We start from the raw sequence: 18,277 nt of genomic DNA, 5'->3' as shown, positions 1-18,277 counted from the left end.
TGGTGGCATTCCGTAATCTGTGGACTATCAGAGTGTTGATGAAACACAGATATTGCAACGGGGTTGAATACAACAGTCACCATGCGCACTTTCGTCCATGGGAGTAATGTCTCAAACAGTCTACGCTTTGATCGTTCCCTGCAAGACCAGTAGTAGTTTCCGATGCACATCTGGTGGCATTCTGTAATCTGTGGTCTATCAGAGTGTTGATGAAACACAGAAATTGAATCGGGATTGAATACAAGAATCACCATGCGCAGTTTCTTCCACGGGAGTAATTCTCAATCAGTCTAACGCTTTGTTCGTCCCCAGGAAGACCCGTAGTAGTTTCCGATGCACATCTGGTGGCATTCTGTAATCTGTGGACTATCAGAGTGTTGATGAAACACAGAAATTGCATCGGAATTGAATACAACAGTCACCATGCGCACTTTCCTCTATGGGAGTAATGTCTCAAACAGTCTACGCTTTGATCGCTCCCTGGAAGACCAGTAGTAGTTTCCGATGCACATCTGGAGACAATCTGTAATCTGTGGTCCTTCAAAGTGTTGATGAAACACAGAAAATGCATCGGGATTGAATACAACAGTCACCATGAGCACTTTCCTCTATGGGAGTAATGTCTCAAACAGTCTACGCTTTGATCGCTCCCTGGAAGACCAGTTGTAGTTTCCGATGCACATCTGGAGACAATCTGTAATCTGTGGTCCTTCAAAGTGTTGATGAAACACAGAAATTGCCTCGGGATTGAATACAACAGTCAGCATGCGCACATTTATCCACGGGAGGTATGTCTCGAACAGTCTACGCTTTGATCGTTCCCTGGAAGACAAGTAGTAGTTTGCGATGCACATCTGGTGGCATTCTGTAATCTGTGGACTATCAGAGTGTTGATGAAACACAGAAATTGCATCGGGATTGAATACAACAGTCACCATCCGCACTTTCCTCCATGGGAGTAATGTCTGAAACAGTCTACGATTTGATCGTTCCCTTGAAGACAAGTAGTAATTTCCGATGCACATCTGGTGGCATTCTGTAATCTGTGGACTATCAGAGTGTTGATGAAACACAGAAAATGCATCGGGATTGAATACAACAGTCACCATACGCACTTTCCTCGATGGGAGTAATGTCTCAAACAGTCTACGCTTTGATCGTTCCCTGGAAGACCAGTAGTAGTTTCCGATGCACATCTGGTGGCATTCTGTAATCTGTGGGCTATCAGAGTGTTGATGAAACACAGAAATTGCATCGGAATTGAATACATCAGTCACCATGCGCACTTTCCTCTATGGGAGTAATGTCTCAAAGAGTCTACGCTTTGACCGTTCCCTGGAAGACCAGTAGTAGTTTCCGATGCACATCTGGTGGCATTCTGTAATCTGTGGACTATCAGAGTGTTGATGAAACACATAAATTGCATCGGGATTGAATACAACAATCACCATGCGCACATTCCTCCACAGGAGGTATGTCTCGAACAGTCTACGCTTTGATCGTTCCCTGGAAGACCAGTAGTAGTTTGCGATGCACATCTGGTGGCATTCTGTAATCTGTTTACTATCAGAGTGTTGATGAAACACAGAAATTGCATCGGGATTGCATACAACAGTCACCATGCGCACATTCCTCCATGGGAGTAATGTCTCAACAGTCTACGCTTTGATCGTTCACTGGCAGACCAGTAGTAGTTTCCGATGCACATCTGGTGACATTCTGTAATCTGTGGGCTATCAGAGTGTTGATGAAACACAGAAAACGCATCGGGATTGAATACAACAGTCACCATGCGCACTTTCCTCTATGGGAGTAATGTCTCAAACAGTCTACGTTTTGATCGTTCCCTGGAAGACCAGTAGTAGTTTCCGATGCACATAAGGTCTCATTCTGTAATCTGTGGACCTTCAAAGTTTTGATGAAACACAGAAACTGCATCGGGATTGAATACAACTGTTACCATGCCTACTTTCCTCCATGGGAGTAATTCTCAAACATTCTACGGTTTGATCGTTCCCAGGATGACCAGTAGTAGTTTCCGATGCACATCTGGAGACAATCTGTAATCTGTGGTCCTTCAAAGTGTTGATGAAACACAGAAATTGCCTCGGGATTGAATACAACAGTCAGCATGCGCACATTCATCCACGGGAGGTATGTCACGAACAGTCTACGCTTTGATCGTTCCCTGGAAGACCAGTAGTAGTTTCCGATGCACATCTGGTGGCATTCTCTAATCTGTGGACTATCAGAGTGTTGATAAAACACAGAAATTGCATCGGAATTGAATACAACAGTCACTATGCGGAATTTCCTCTTTGGGAGTAATGTCTCAAACAGTCTACGCTTTGATCGTTCCCTGGAAGACCAGTACTAGTTTCCGATGCACATCTGGTGGCATTCTGTAATCTGTGGACTATCAGACTGTTGATGAATCACATAAATTGCATCGGGATTGAATACAACAGTCACCATGCGCACATTCCTCCACGGGAGGTATGTCTCGAACAGTGTACGCTTTGATCGTTCCCTGGAAGACCAGTAGTAGTTTGCGATGCACATCTGGTGGCATTCTGTAATCTGTGGACTATCAGAGTGTTGATGAAACACAGAAATTGCATCGGGATTGAATACAACAGTCACCATGCGCACTTTCCTCCATGGCAGTAATGTCTCAAACAGTCTTCGCTTTGATCGTTCCCTGGAAGACCAGTAGTAGTATCCGATGCACATCTGGTGGCATTCTGTAATCTGTGGACTATCAGAGTGTTGATGAAACACAGAAAATGCATCGGAATTGAATACAACAGTCACCAAGCGCACTTTCCTGCATGACAGTAATGTCTCAAACAGTCTACGCTTTGTTCGTTCCCTGGAAGACCAGTAGTAGTTTAAGATGCACATCTGGTGGCATTCTGTAATCTGTGGACTATCAGAGTGTTGATGATACACAGAAATTGCATCGGAATTGAATACAACAGTCACCATGCGCACTTTCCTCTATGGGAGTAATGTCTCAAACAGTCTACGCTTTGATCGCTCCCTGGAAGACCAGTAGTAGTTTCCGATGCACATCTGGAGACAATCTGTAATCTGTGGTCCTTCAAAGTGTTGATGAAACACAGAAATTGCCTCGGGATTGAATACAACAGTCAGCATGCGCACATTCATCCACGGGAGGTATGTCTCGAACAGTCTACGCTTTGATCGTTCCCTGGAAGACAAGTAGTAGTTTGCGATGCACATCTGGTGGCATTCTGTAATCTGTGGACTATCAGAGTGTTGATGAAACACAGAAATTGCATCGGGATTGAATACAACAGTCACCATCCGCACTTTCCTCCATGGGAGTAATGTCTGAAACAGTCTACGATTTGATCGTTCCCTTGAAGACAAGTAGTAATTTCCGATGCACATCTGGTGGCATTCTGTAATCTGTGGACTATCAGAGTGTTGATGAAACACAGAAAATGCATCGGGATTGAATACAACAGTCACCATGCGCACTTTCCTCGATGGGAGTAATGTCTCAAACAGTCTACGCTTTGATCGTTCCCTGGAAGACCAGTAGTAGTTTCCGATGCACATCTGGTGGCATTCTGTAATCTGTGGGCTATCAGAGTGTTGATGAAACACAGAAATTGCATCGGAATTGAATACATCAGTCACCATGCTCACTTTCCTCTATGGGAGTAATGTCTCAAAGAGTCTACGCTTTGACCGTTCCCTGGAAGACCAGTAGTAGTTTCCGATGCACATCTGGTGGCATTCTGTAATCTGTGGACTATCAGAGTGTTGATGAAACACATAAATTGCATCGGGATTGAATACAACAGTCACCATGCGCACATTCCTCCACAGGAGGTATGTCTCGAACAGTCTACGCTTTGATCGTTCCCTGGAAGACCAGTAGTAGTTTGCGATGCACATCTGGTGGCATTCTGTAATCTGTTTACTATCAGAGTGTTGATGAAACACAGAAATTGCATCGGGATTGAATACAACAGTCACCATGCGCACATTCCTCCATGGGAGTAATGTCTCAAACAGTCTACGCTTTGATCGTTCACTGGCAGACCAGTAGTAGTTTCCGATGCACATCTGGTGACATTCTGTAATCTGTGGACTATCAGAGTGTCGATGAAACACAGAAAACGCATCGGGATTGAATACAACAGTCACCATGCGCACTTTCCTCTATGGGAGTAATGTCTCAAACAGTCTACGCTTTGATCGTTCCCTGGAAGACCAGTAGTAGTTTCCGATGCACATAAGGTCTCATTCTGTAATCTGTGGACCTTCAAAGTTTTGATGAAACACAGAAACTGCATCGGGATTGATACAACTGTTACCATGCCAACTTTCCTCCATGGGAGTAATTCTCAAACAATCTACGGTTTGATCGTTCCCAGGATGACCAGTAGTAGTTTCCGAAGCACATCTGGAGACAATCTGTATTCTGTGGTCCTTCAAAGTGTTGATGAAACACAGAAATTGCCTCGGGATTGAATACAACAGTCAGCATGCGCACATTCATCCACGGGAGGTATGTCTCGAACAGTCTACGCTTTGATCGTTCCCTGGAAGACAAGTAGTAGTTTGCGATGCACATCTGGTGGCATTCTGTAATCTGTGGACTATCAGAGTATTGATGAAACACAGAAATTGCATCAGGATTGAATACAACAGTCACCACCCGCACTTTCCTCCATGGGAGTAATGTCTGAAACAGTCTACGCTTTGATCGTTCCCTGGAAGACCAGTAGTAGTTTCCGATGCACATCTGGTGGCATTCTGTAATCTGTGGACTATCAGAGTGTTGATGAAACACATAAATTACATCGGGATTGAATACAACAGTCACCATGCGCACATTCCTCCACAGGAGGTATGTCTCGAACAGTCTATGCTTTGATCGTTCCCTGGAAGACCAGTAGTAGTTTGCGAAGCACATCTGGTGGCATTCTGTAATCTGTTTACTATCAGAGTGTTGATGAAACACATAAATTGCATCGGGATTGAATACACCAGTAACCATGCGCACATTCCTCCATGGGAGTAATGTCTCAAACAGTCTACGCTTTGATCGTTCGCTGGCAGACCAGTAGTAGTTTCCGATGCACATCTGGTTGCATTCTGTAATCTGTGGACTATCAGAGTGTTGATGAAACACAGAAAACGCATCGGGATTGAATACAACAGTCACCATGCGCACTTTCCTCCATGACAGTAATGTCTCAAACAGTCTACGCTTTGATCGTTCCCTGGAAGACCAGTAGTAGTTTAAGATGCACATCTGGTTACATTCTGTAATCTGTGGACTATCAGAGTGTTGATGAAAATCTGAAAATGCATCGGGATTGAATACAACAGTCACCATGCGCACTTTCCTCCATGACAGTAATGTCTCAAACAGTCTACGCTTTGATCGTTCCCTGGAAGACCAGTAGTAGTTTCCGATGCACATCTGGTGGCATTCTGTAATCTGTAGAATATCAGAGTGTTGATGAAACACAGAAAATGCATCGGGATTGAATACAACAGTCACCATGCGCACTTTCCTCCATGACAGTAATGTCTCAAACAGTCTACGCTTTGATCGTTCACTGGAAGACCAGTAGTAGTTTAAGATGCACATCTGGTGGCGTTCTGTAATCTGTGGACTATCAGAGTGTTGATGAAACACAGATATTGCAACGGGGTTGAATACAACAGTCACCATGCGCACTTTCGTCCATGGGAGTAATGTCTCAAACAGTCTACGCTTTGATCGTTCCCTGCAAGACCAGTAGTAGTTTCCGATGCACATCTGGTGGCATTCTGTAATCTGTGGTCTATCAGAGTGTTGATGAAACACAGAAATTGAATCGGGATTGAATACAAGAATCACCATGCGCAGTTTCTTCCACGGGAGTAATTCTCAATCAGTCTAACGCTTTGATCGTCCCCAGGAAGACCCGTAGTAGTTTCCGATGCACATCTGGTGACATTCTGTAATCTGTGGACTATCAGAGTGTTGATGAAACACAGAAGTTGCATCGGGATTGAATACAACAGTCACCATGCGCACTTTCCTCTATGGGAGTAATGTCTGAAACAGTCTACGCTTTAATCGTTCCCTGGATGACCAGTTGTAGTTTCCGATGCACGTCCGGTGGCATTCTGTAATCTGTGGACTATCAGAGTGTTGATGAAACACAGAAATTGCATCGCGATTGAATACAACACTCACCATGCGCACATTCATCCACTGGAGGTATGTCTCGAACAGTCTACGCTTTGATCGTTTCCTGGAATACAAGTAGTAGTTTGCGATGCACATCTGGTGGCATTCTGTAATCTGTGGACTATCAGAGTGTTGATGAAACACAGAAATTGCATCGGGATTGAATACAACAGTCACCATCCGCACTTTCCTCCATGGGAGTAATGTCTGAAACAGTCTACGATTTGAACGTTCCCTTGCAGACCAGTAGTAATTTCCGATGCACATCTGGTGGCATTCTGTAATCTGTGGACTATCAGAGTGTTGATGAAACACAGAAAATGCATCGGGATTGAATACAACAGTCACCATGCGCACTTTCCTCGATGGGAGTAATGTCTTAAACAGACTACGCTTTGATCGTTGCCTGGAAGACCAGTAGTAGTTTCCGATGCACATCTGGTGGCATTCTCTAATCTGTGGACTATCAGAGTTTTGATGAAACACAGAAATTGCATCGGAATTGAATACAACAGTCACCATGCGCACTTTCCTCTATGGGAGTAATGTCTCAAACAGTCTACGCTTTGATCGTTCCCTGGAAGACCAGTAGTAGTTTCCGATGCACATCTGGTGGCATTCTGTAATCTGTGGACTATCAGAGTGTTGATGAAACACAAAAAAAATGCATCGGGATTGAATACAACAGACACCATGCGCACTTTCCTCCATGACAGTAATGTCTCAAACAGTCTACGCATTGTTCGTTCCCTGGAAGACCAGTAGTAGTTTAAGATGCACATCTGGTGGCATTCTGTAATCTGTGGACTATCAGAGTGTTGATGAAACACAGAAATTGCATCGGAATTGGATACAACAGTCACCATGCGCACTTTCCTCTATGGGAGTAATGTCTCAAACAGTCTACGATTTGATCGTTCCCTGGAAGACCAGTAGTAGTTTCCGATGCACATAACGTCTCATTCTGTAATCTGTGGACCTTCAAAGTTTTGATGAAACACAATAATTGCATCGGGATTGAATACAACAGTTACCATGCCTACTTTCCTCCATGGGAGTAATTCTCAAATAATCTACGGTTTGACCGTTCCCAGGAAGGCCAGTAGTAGTTTCCGATGCACATCTGGAGACAATCTGTAATCTGTGGACCTTCAAAGTGTTGATGAAACGCAGAAATTGCCTCGGGATTGAATACAACAGTCAGCATGCGCACATTCATCCACAGGAGGTATGTCTCGAACAGTCTACGCTTTGATCGTTCCCTGGAAGACAAGTAGTAGTTTGCGATGCACATCTGGTGGCATTCTGTAATCTGTGGACTATCAGAGTGTTGATGAAACACAGAAATTGCATCGGGATTGAATACAACAGTCACCATAAGCACTTTCCTCCATGGGAGTAATGTCTGAAACAGTCTACGATTTGATCGTTCCCTTGAAGACAAGTAGTAATTTCCGATGCAAATCTGGTGGCATTCTGTAATCTGTGGACTATCAGAGAGTTGATGAAACACAGAAAATGCATCGGGATTGAATACAACAGTCACCATGCGCACTTTCCTCGATGGGAGTAATTCTCAAACAATCTACGGTTTGATCGTTCCCAGGAAGACCAGTAGTAGTTTCCGATGCACATCTGGAGACAATCTGTAATCTGTGGACTATCAGAGTTTTGATGAAACACAGAAATTGCATCGGAATTGAATACAACAGTCACCATGCGCACTTTCCTCTATGGGAGTAATGTCTCAAACAGTCTACGCTTTGATCGTTCTCTGGAAGACCAGTAGTAGTTTCCGATGCACATCTGGTGGCATTCTGTAATCTGTGGACTATCAGAGTGTTGATGAATCACATAAATTGCATCGGGATTGAATACAACAGTCACCATGCGCACATTCCTCCACGGGAGGTATGTCTCGAACAGTGTACGCTTTGCTCGTTCCCTGGAAGACCAGTAGTAGTTTGCGATGCACATCTGGTGGCATTCTGTAATCTGTGGACTATCAGAGTGTTGATGAAACACAGAAATTGCATCGGGATTGAATACAACAGTCACCGTGCGCACTTTCCTCCATGGGAGTAATGTCTCAAACAGTCTACGCTTTGATCGTTCCGTGGAAGACCAGTAGTAGTTTCCGATGCACATCTGGTGGCATTCTGTAATATGTGGACTGTCAGAGTTTTGATGAAACACAGAAATTGCATCGGAATTGAATACAACAGTCACCATGCGCACTTTCCTCTATGGGAGTAATGTCTCAAACAGTCTACGCTTTGATCGTTCCCTGGAAGACCAGTAGTAGTTTCCGATGCACATCTGGTGGCATTCTGTAATCTGTGGACTATCAGAGTGTTGATGAAACACAAAAAAAATGCATCGGGATTGAATACAACAGACACCATGCGCACTTTCCTCCATGACAGTAATGTCTCAAACAGTCTACGCATTGTTCGTTCCCTGGAAGACCAGTAGTAGTTTAAGATGCACATCTGGTGGCATTCTGTAATCTGTGGACTATCAGAGTGTTGATGAAACACAGAAATTGCATCGGAATTGGATACAACAGTCACCATGCGCACTTTCCTCTATGGGAGTAATGTCTCAAACAGTCTACGCTTTGATCGTTCCCTGGAAGACCAGTAGTAGTTTCCGATGCACATAACGTCTCATTCTGTAATCTGTGGACCTTCAAAGTTTTGATGAAACACAATAATTGCATCGGGATTGAATACAACAGTTACCATGCCTACTTTCCTCCATGGGAGTAATTCTCAAACAATCGACGGTTTGACCGTTCCCAGGAAGGCCAGTAGTAGTTTCCGATGCACATCTGGAGACAATCTGTAATCTGTGGACCTTCAAAGTGTTGATGAAACGCAGAAATTGCCTCGGGATTGAATACAACAGTCAGCATGCGCACATTCATCCACGGGAGGTATGTCTCGAACAGTCTACGCTTTGATCGTTCCCTGGAAGACAAGTAGTAGTTTGCGATGCACATCTGGTGGCATTCTGTAATCTGTGGACTATCAGAGTGTTGATGAAACACAGAAATTGCATCGGGATTGAATACAACAGTCACCATAAGCACTTTCCTCCATGGGAGTAATGTCTGAAACAGTCTACGATTTGATCGTTCCCTTGAAGACAAGTAGTAATTTCCGATGCAAATCTGGTGGCATTCTGTAATCTGTGGACTATCAGAGAGTTGATGAAACACAGAAAATGCATCGGGATTGAATACAACAGTCACCATGCGCACTTTCCTCGATGGGAGTAATTCTCAAACAATCTACGGTTTGATCGTTCCCAGGAAGACCAGTAGTAGTTTCCGATGCACATCTGGAGACAATCTGTAATCTGTGGTCCTTCAAAGTGTTGATGAAACACAGAAAATGCATCGGGATTGAATACAACAGTCACCATGCGCACTTTCCTCGATGGGAGTAATGTCTTAAACAGTCTACGCTTTGATCGTTGCCTGGAAGACCAGTAGTAGTTTCCGATGCACATCTGGTGGCATTCTCTAATCTGTGGACTATCAGAGTTTTGATGAAACACAGAAATTGCATCGGAATTGAATACAACAGTCACCATGCGCACTTTCCTCTATGGGAGTAATGTCTCAAACAGTCTACGCTTTGATCGTTCTCTGGAAGACCAGTAGTAGTTTCCGATGCACATCTGGTGGCATTCTGTAATCTGTGGACTATCAGAGTGTTGATGAATCACATAAATTGCATCGGGATTGAATACAACAGTCACCATGCGCACATTCCTCCACGGGAGGTATGTCTCGAACAGTGTACGCTTTGCTCGTTCCCTGGAAGACCAGTAGTAGTTTGCGATGCACATCTGGTGGCATTCTGTAATCTGTGGACTATCAGAGTGTTGATGAAACACAGAAATTGCATCGGGATTGAATACAACAGTCACCGTGCGCACTTTCCTCCATGGGAGTAATGTCTCAAACAGTCTACGCTTTGATCGTTCCGTGGAAGACCAGTAGTAGTTTCCGATGCACATCTGGTGGCATTCTGTAATCTGTGGACTATCAGAGTGTTGATGAAACACAGAAAATGCATCAGGATTGAATACAACAGTCACCATGCGCACTTTCCTCCATGACAGTAATGTCTCAAACAGTCTACGCTTTGTTCGTTCCCTGGAAGACCAGTAGTAGTTTAAGATGCACATCTGGTGGCATTCTGTAATCTGTGGACTATCAGAGTGTTGATGAAACACAGAAATTGCATCGGAATTGAATACAACAGTCACAATGCGCATTTTCCACTATGGGAGTAATGTCTCAAACAGTCTACGCTTTGATCGTTCCCTGGAAGACCAGTAGTAGTTTCCGATGCACATAACGTCTCATTCTGTAATCTGTGGACCTTCAAAGTTTTGATGAAACACAGAAATTGCATCGGGATGGAATACAACAGTTACCATGCCTACTTTCCTCCATGGGAGTAATTCTCAAACAATCTACGGTTTGACCGTTCCCAGGAAGACCAGTAGTAGTTTCCGATGCACATCTGGAGACAATCTGTAATCTGTGGACCTTCAAAGTGTTGATGAAACACAGAAATTGCCTCGGGATTGAATACAACAGTCAGCATGCGCACATTCATCCACGGGAGGTATGTCTCGAACAGTCTACGCTTTGATCGTTCCCTGGAAGACAAGTAGTAGTTTGCGATGCACATCTGGTGGCATTCTGTAATCTGTGACTATCAGAGTGTTGATGAAACACAGAAATTGCCTCGGGATTAAATACAACAGTCACCATAAGCACTTTACTCCGTGGGAGTAATGTCTGAAACAGTCTACGATTTGATCGTTCCCTTGAAGACAAGTAGTAATTTCCGATGCAAATCTGGTGGCATTCTGTAATCTGTGGACTATCAGAGTGTTGATGAAACACAGAAATTGCATTGGGATTGAATACAACAGTCACCATGCGCACTTTCCTCCATGACAGTAATGTCTCAAACAGTCTACGGTTTGATCGTTCCCTGGAAGACCAGTAGTAGTTTAAGATGCACATCTGGTGGCATTCTGTAATCTGTGGACTATCAGAGTGTTGATGAAACACAGAAAATGCATCGGGATTGAATACAACAGTCACCATGCGCACTTTCCTCCATGACAGTAATATCTCAAACAGTCTACGCTTTGTTCGTTCCCTGGAAGACCAGTAGTAGTTTAAGATGCACATCTGGTTGCATTCTGTAATCTGTGGACTATCAGAGTGTTGATGAAACACATAAATTGCATCGGGATTGAATACAACAGTCACCATGCGCACATTCCTCCACAGGAGGTATGTCTCGAACAGTCTACGCTTTGATCGTTCCCTGGAAGACCAGTAGTTGTTTGCGATGCAAATCTAGTGGCATTCTGTAATCTGTTTACTATCAGAGTGTTGATGAAACACAGAAATTGCATCGGGATTGAATACAACAGTCACCATGCGCACATTCCTGCATGGGAGTAATGTCTCAAACAGTCTACGCTTTGATCGTCCCTGGCAGACCAGTAGTAGTTTCCGATGCACATCTGGTGGCATTCTGTAATCTGTGGACTATCAGAGTGTTGATGAAACACAGAAAACGCATCGGGATTGAATACAACAGTCACTATGCGCACTTTCCTCCATGACAGTAATGTCTCAAACAGTCTACGGTTTGATCGTTCCCTGGAAGACCAGTAGTAGTTTAAGATGCACATCTGGTGGCATTCTGTAATCTGTGGATTATCAGGGTGTTGATGAAACACAGAAATTGCATCGGAATTGAATACAACAGTCACCATGCGCACTTTCCTCTATAAGAGTAATGTCTCAAACAGTCTACGGTTTGATCGTTGCTTGGAAGACCAGTAGTAGTTTCCGATGCACATCTGGTGACATTCTGCAATCTGTGGACTATCAGATTGTTGATGAAACACAGAAAATGCATCGGGATTGAATACAACTGTCACCATGCGCACTTTCCTCCATGTCAGTAATGTCTCAAACAGTCTACGCTTTGAACGTTCCCTGGAAGACCAGTAGTAGTTTAAGATGCACATCTGGTGGCATTCTGTAATCTGTGGACTATCAGAGTGTTGATGAAACACAGTAATTGCATCGGAATTGAATACAACAGTCACCATGCGCACTTTCCTCTATGGGAGTAATGTCTTAAACAGTCTACGCTTTGATCGTTGCCTGGAAGACCAGTAGTAGTTTCCGATGCACATCTGGTGGCATTCTCTAATCTGTGGACTATCAGAGTTTTGATGAAACACAGAAATTGCATCGGGATTGAATACAACAGTCACCATGCGCACTTTCCTCTATGGGAGTAATGTCTGAAACAGTCTACCCTTTAATCGTTCCCTGGAAGACCAGTAGTAGTTTCCGATGCACATCCGGTGGCATTCTGTAATCTGTGGACTATCAGAGTGTTGATGAAACACAGAAATTGCATCGCGATTGAATACAACACTCACCATGCGCACATTCATCCACGGGAGGTATGTCTCGAACAGTCTACGCTTTGATCGTTTCCTGGAAGACAAGTAGTAGTTTGCGATGCACATCTGGTGGCATTCTGTAATCTGTGGACTATCAGAGTGTTGATGAAACACAGAAATTGCATCGGGATTGAATACAACAGTCACCATCCGCACTTTCCTATATGGGAGTAATGTCTGAAACAGTCTACGATTTGATCGTTCCCTTGCAGACCAGTAGTAATTTCCGATGCACATCTGGTGGCATTCTGTAATCTGTGGACTATCAGAGTGTTGATGAAACACAGATATTGCAACGGGGTTGAATACAACAGTCACCATGCGCACTTTCGTCCATGGGAGTAATGTCTCAAACAGTCTACGCTTTGATCGTTCCCTGCAAGACCAGTAGTAGTTTCCGATGCACATCTGGTGGCATTCTGTAATCTGTGGACTATCAGAGTGTTGATGAAACACAGAAAACGCATCGGGATTGAATACAACAGTCACCATGCGCACATTCCTCCACGGGAGGTATGTCTCGAACAGTGTACGCTTTGATCGTTCCCTGGAAGACCAGTAGTAGTTTGCGATGCACATCTGGTGGCATTCTGTAATCTGTGGACTATCAGAGTGTTGATGAAACACAGAAATTGCATCGGGATTGAATACAACAGTCACCATGCGCACTTTCCTCTATGGTAGTAATGTCTCAAACAGTCTTCGCTTTGATCGTTCCCTGGAAGACCAGTAGTAGTTTCCGATGCACATCTGGTGGCATTCTGTAATCTGTGGACTATCAGAGTGTTGATGAAACACAGAAAATGCATCGGAATTGAATACAACAGTCACCAAGGGCACTTTCCTGCATGACAGTAATGTCTCAAACAGTCTACGCTTTGTTCGTTCCCTGGAAGACCAGTAGTAGTTTAAGATGCACATCTGGTGGCATTCTGTAATCAGTGGACTATCAGAGTGTTGAAGAAACACAGAAATTGCATCGGAATTGAATACAACAGTCACCATGCGCACTTTCCTCTATGGGAGTAATGTCTCAAACAGTCTACGCTTTGATCGCTCCCTGGAAGACCAGTAGTAGTTTCCGATGCACATCTGGAGACAATCTGTAATCTGTGGTCCTTCAAAGTGTTGATGAAACACAGAAAATGCATCGGGATTGAATACAACAGTCACCATGCGCACTTTCCTCGATGGGAGTAATGTCTTAAACAGTCTACGCTTTGATCGTTGCCTGGAAGACCAGTAGTAGTTTCCGATGCACATCTGGTGGCATTCTCTAATCTGTGGACTATCAGAGTTTTGATGAAACACAGAAATTGCATCGGAATTGAATACAACAGTCACCATGCGCACTTTCCTCTATGGGAGTAATGTCTCAAACAGTCTACGCTTTGATCGTTCTCTGGAAGACCAGTAGTAGTTTCCGATGCACATCTGGTGGCATTCTGTAATCTGTGGACTATCAGAGTGTTGATGAATCACATAAATTGCATCGGGATTGAATACAACAGTCACCATGCGCACATTCCTCCACGGGAGGTATGTCTCGAACAGTGTACGCTTTGCTCGTTCCCTGGAAGACCAGTAGTAGTTTGCGATGCACATCTGGTGGCATTCTGTAATCTGTGGACTATCAGAGTGTTGATGAAACACAGAAATTGCATCGGGATTGAATACAACAGTCACCGTGCGCACTTTCCTCCATGGGAGTAATGTCTCAAACAGTCTACGCTTTGATCGTTCCGTGGAAGACCAGTAGTAGTTTCCGATGCACATCTGGTGGCATTCTGTAATCTGTGGACTATCAGAGTGTTGATGAAACACAGAAAATGCATCGGGATTGAATACAACAGTCACCATGCGCACTTTCCTCCATGACAGTAATGTCTCAAACAGTCTACGCTTTGTTCGTTCCCTGGAAGACCAGTAGTAGTTTAAGATGCACATCTGGTGGCATTCTGTAATCTGTGGACTATCAGAGTGTTGATGAAACACAGAAATTGCATCGGAATTGAATACAACAGTCACAATGCGCATTTTCCACTATGGGAGTAATGTCTCAAACAGTCTACGCTTTGATCGTTCCCTGGAAGACCAGTAGTAGTTTCCGATGCACATAACGTCTCATTCTGTAATCTGTGGACCTTCAAAGTTTTGATGAAACACAGAAATTGCATCGGGATGGAATACAACAGTTACCATGCCTACTTTCCTCCATGGGAGTAATTCTCAAACAATCTACGGTTTGACCGTTCCCAGGAAGACCAGTAGTAGTTTCCGATGCACATCTGGAGACAATCTGTAATCTGTGGACCTTCAAAGTGTTGATGAAACACAGAAATTGCCTCGGGATTGAATACAACAGTCAGCATGCGCACATTCATCCACGGGAGGTATGTCTCGAACAGTCTACGCTTTGATCGTTCCCTGGAAGACAAGTAGTAGTTTGCGATGCACATCTGGTGGCATTCTGTAATCTGTGACTATCAGAGTGTTGATGAAACACAGAAATTGCCTCGGGATTAAATACAACAGTCACCATAAGCACTTTACTCCGTGGGAGTAATGTCTGAAACAGTCTACGATTTGATCGTTCCCTTGAAGACAAGTAGTAATTTCCGATGCAAATCTGGTGGCATTCTGTAATCTGTGGACTATCAGAGTGTTGATGAAACACAGAAATTGCATTGGGATTGAATACAACAGTCACCATGCGCACTTTCCTCCATGACAGTAATGTCTCAAACAGTCTACGGTTTGATCGTTCCCTGGAAGACCAGTAGTAGTTTAAGATGCACATCTGGTGGCATTCTGTAATCTGTGGACTATCAGAGTGTTGATGAAACACAGAAAATGCATCGGGATTGAATACAACAGTCACCATGCGCACTTTCCTCCATGACAGTAATATCTCAAACAGTCTACGCTTTGTTCGTTCCCTGGAAGACCAGTAGTAGTTTAAGATGCACATCTGGTTGCATTCTGTAATCTGTGGACTATCAGAGTGTTGATGAAACACATAAATTGCATCGGGATTGAATACAACAGTCACCATGCGCACATTCCTCCACAGGAGGTATGTCTCGAACAGTCTACGCTTTGATCGTTCCCTGGAAGACCAGTAGTTGTTTGCGATGCAAATCTAGTGGCATTCTGTAATCTGTTTACTATCAGAGTGTTGATGAAACACAGAAATTGCATCGGGATTGAATACAACAGTCACCATGCGCACATTCCTGCATGGGAGTAATGTCTCAAACAGTCTACGCTTTGATCGTCCCTGGCAGACCAGTAGTAGTTTCCGATGCACATCTGGTGGCATTCTGTAATCTGTGGACTATCAGAGTGTTGATGAAACACAGAAAACGCATCGGGATTGAATACAACAGTCACCATGCGCACTTTCCTCCATGACAGTAATGTCTCAAACAGTCTACGGTTTGATCGTTCCCTGGAAGACCAGTAGTAGTTTAAGATGCACATCTGGTGGCATTCTGTAATCTGTGGATTATCAGAGTGTTGATGAAACACAGAAATTGCATCGGAATTGAATACAACAGTCACCATGCGCACTTTCCTCTATAAGAGTAATGTCTCAAACAGTCTACGGTTTGATCGTTGCTTGGAAGACCAGTAGTAGTTTCCGATGCACATCTGGTGACATTCTGCAATCTGTGGACTATCAGATTGTTGATGAAACACAGAAAATGCATCGGGATTGAATACAACTGTCACCATGCGCACTTTCCTCCATGTCAGTAATGTCTCAAACAGTCTACGCTTTGAACGTTCCCTGGAAGACCAGTAGTAGTTTAAGATGCACATCTGGTGGCATTCTGTAATCTGTGGACTATCAGAGTGTTGATGAAACACAGTAATTGCATCGGAATTGAATACAACAGTCACCATGCGCACTTTCCTCTATGGGAGTAATGTCTTAAACAGTCTACGCTTTGATCGTTGCCTGGAAGACCAGTAGTAGTTTCCGATGCACATCTGGTGGCATTCTCTAATCTGTGGACTATCAGAGTTTTGATGAAACACAGAAATTGCATCGGGATTGAATACAACAGTCACCATGCGCACTTTCCTCTATGGGAGTAATGTCTGAAACAGTCTACCCTTTAATCGTTCCCTGGAAGACCAGTAGTAGTTTCCGATGCACATCCGGTGGCATTCTGTAATCTGTGGACTATCAGAGTGTTGATGAAACACAGAAATTGCATCGCGATTGAATACAACACTCACCATGCGCACATTCATCCACGGGAGGTATGTCTCGAACAGTCTACGCTTTGATCGTTTCCTGGAAGACAAGTAGTAGTTTGCGATGCACATCTGGTGGCATTCTGTAATCTGTGGACTATCAGAGTGTTGATGAAACACAGAAATTGCATCGGGATTGAATACAACAGTCACCATCCGCACTTTCCTATATGGGAGTAATGTCTGAAACAGTCTACGATTTGATCGTTCCCTTGCAGACCAGTAGTAATTTCCGATGCACATCTGGTGGCATTCTGTAATCTGTGGACTATCAGAGTGTTGATGAAACACAGATATTGCAACGGGGTTGAATACAACAGTCACCATGCGCACTTTCGTCCACGGGAGTAATGTCTCAAACAGTCTACGCTTTGATCGTTCCCTGCAAGACCAGTAGTAGTTTCCGATGCACATCTGGTGGCATTCTGTAATCTGTGGACTATCAGAGTGTTGATGAAACACAGAAAACGCATCGGGATTGAATACAACAGTCACCATGCGCACTTTCCTCTATGGGAGTAATGTCTTAAACAGTCTACGCTTTGATCGTTGCCTGGAAGACCAGTAGTAGTTTCCGATGCACATCTGGTGGCATTCTCTAATCTGTGGACTATCAGAGTGTTGATGAAACACAGAAATTGCATCGGAATTGAATACAACAGTCACCATGCGCAATTTCCTCTTTGGGAGTAATGTCTCAAACAGTCTGCGCTTTGATCGTTCCCTGGAAGACCAGTACTAGTTTCCGATGCACATCTGGTGGCTTTCTGTAATCTGTGGACTATCAGACTGTTGATGAATCACATAAATTGCATCGGGATTGAATACAACAGTCACCATGCGCACATTCTTCCACGGGAGGTATGTCTCGAACAGTGTACGCTTTGATCGTTCCCTGGAAGACCAGTAGTAGTTTGCGATGCACATCTGGTGGCATTCTGTAATCTGTGGACTATCAGAGTGTTGATGAAACACAGAAATTGCATCGGGATTGAATACAACAGTCACCATGCGCACTTTCCTCCATGGTAGTAATGTCTCAAACAGTCTTCGCTTTGATCGTTCCCTGGAAGACCAGTAGTAGTTTCCGATGCACATCTGGTGGCATTCTGTAATCTGTGGACTATCAGAGTGTTGATGAAACACATAAATTGCATCGGGATTGAATACAACAGTCACCATGCGCACATTCCTCCACAGGAGGTATGTCTCGAACAGTCTACGCTTTGATCGTTCCCTGGAAGACCAGTAGTTGTTTGC

The sequence above is a fragment of the Schistocerca gregaria genome, chromosome 10 (genome assembly GCF_023897955.1).
Source record: "Schistocerca gregaria isolate iqSchGreg1 chromosome 10, iqSchGreg1.2, whole genome shotgun sequence".
Lineage (NCBI taxonomy): Eukaryota > Metazoa > Arthropoda > Insecta > Orthoptera > Acrididae > Schistocerca > Schistocerca gregaria.
Note: the sequence above shows the minus strand (reverse complement) of the source record.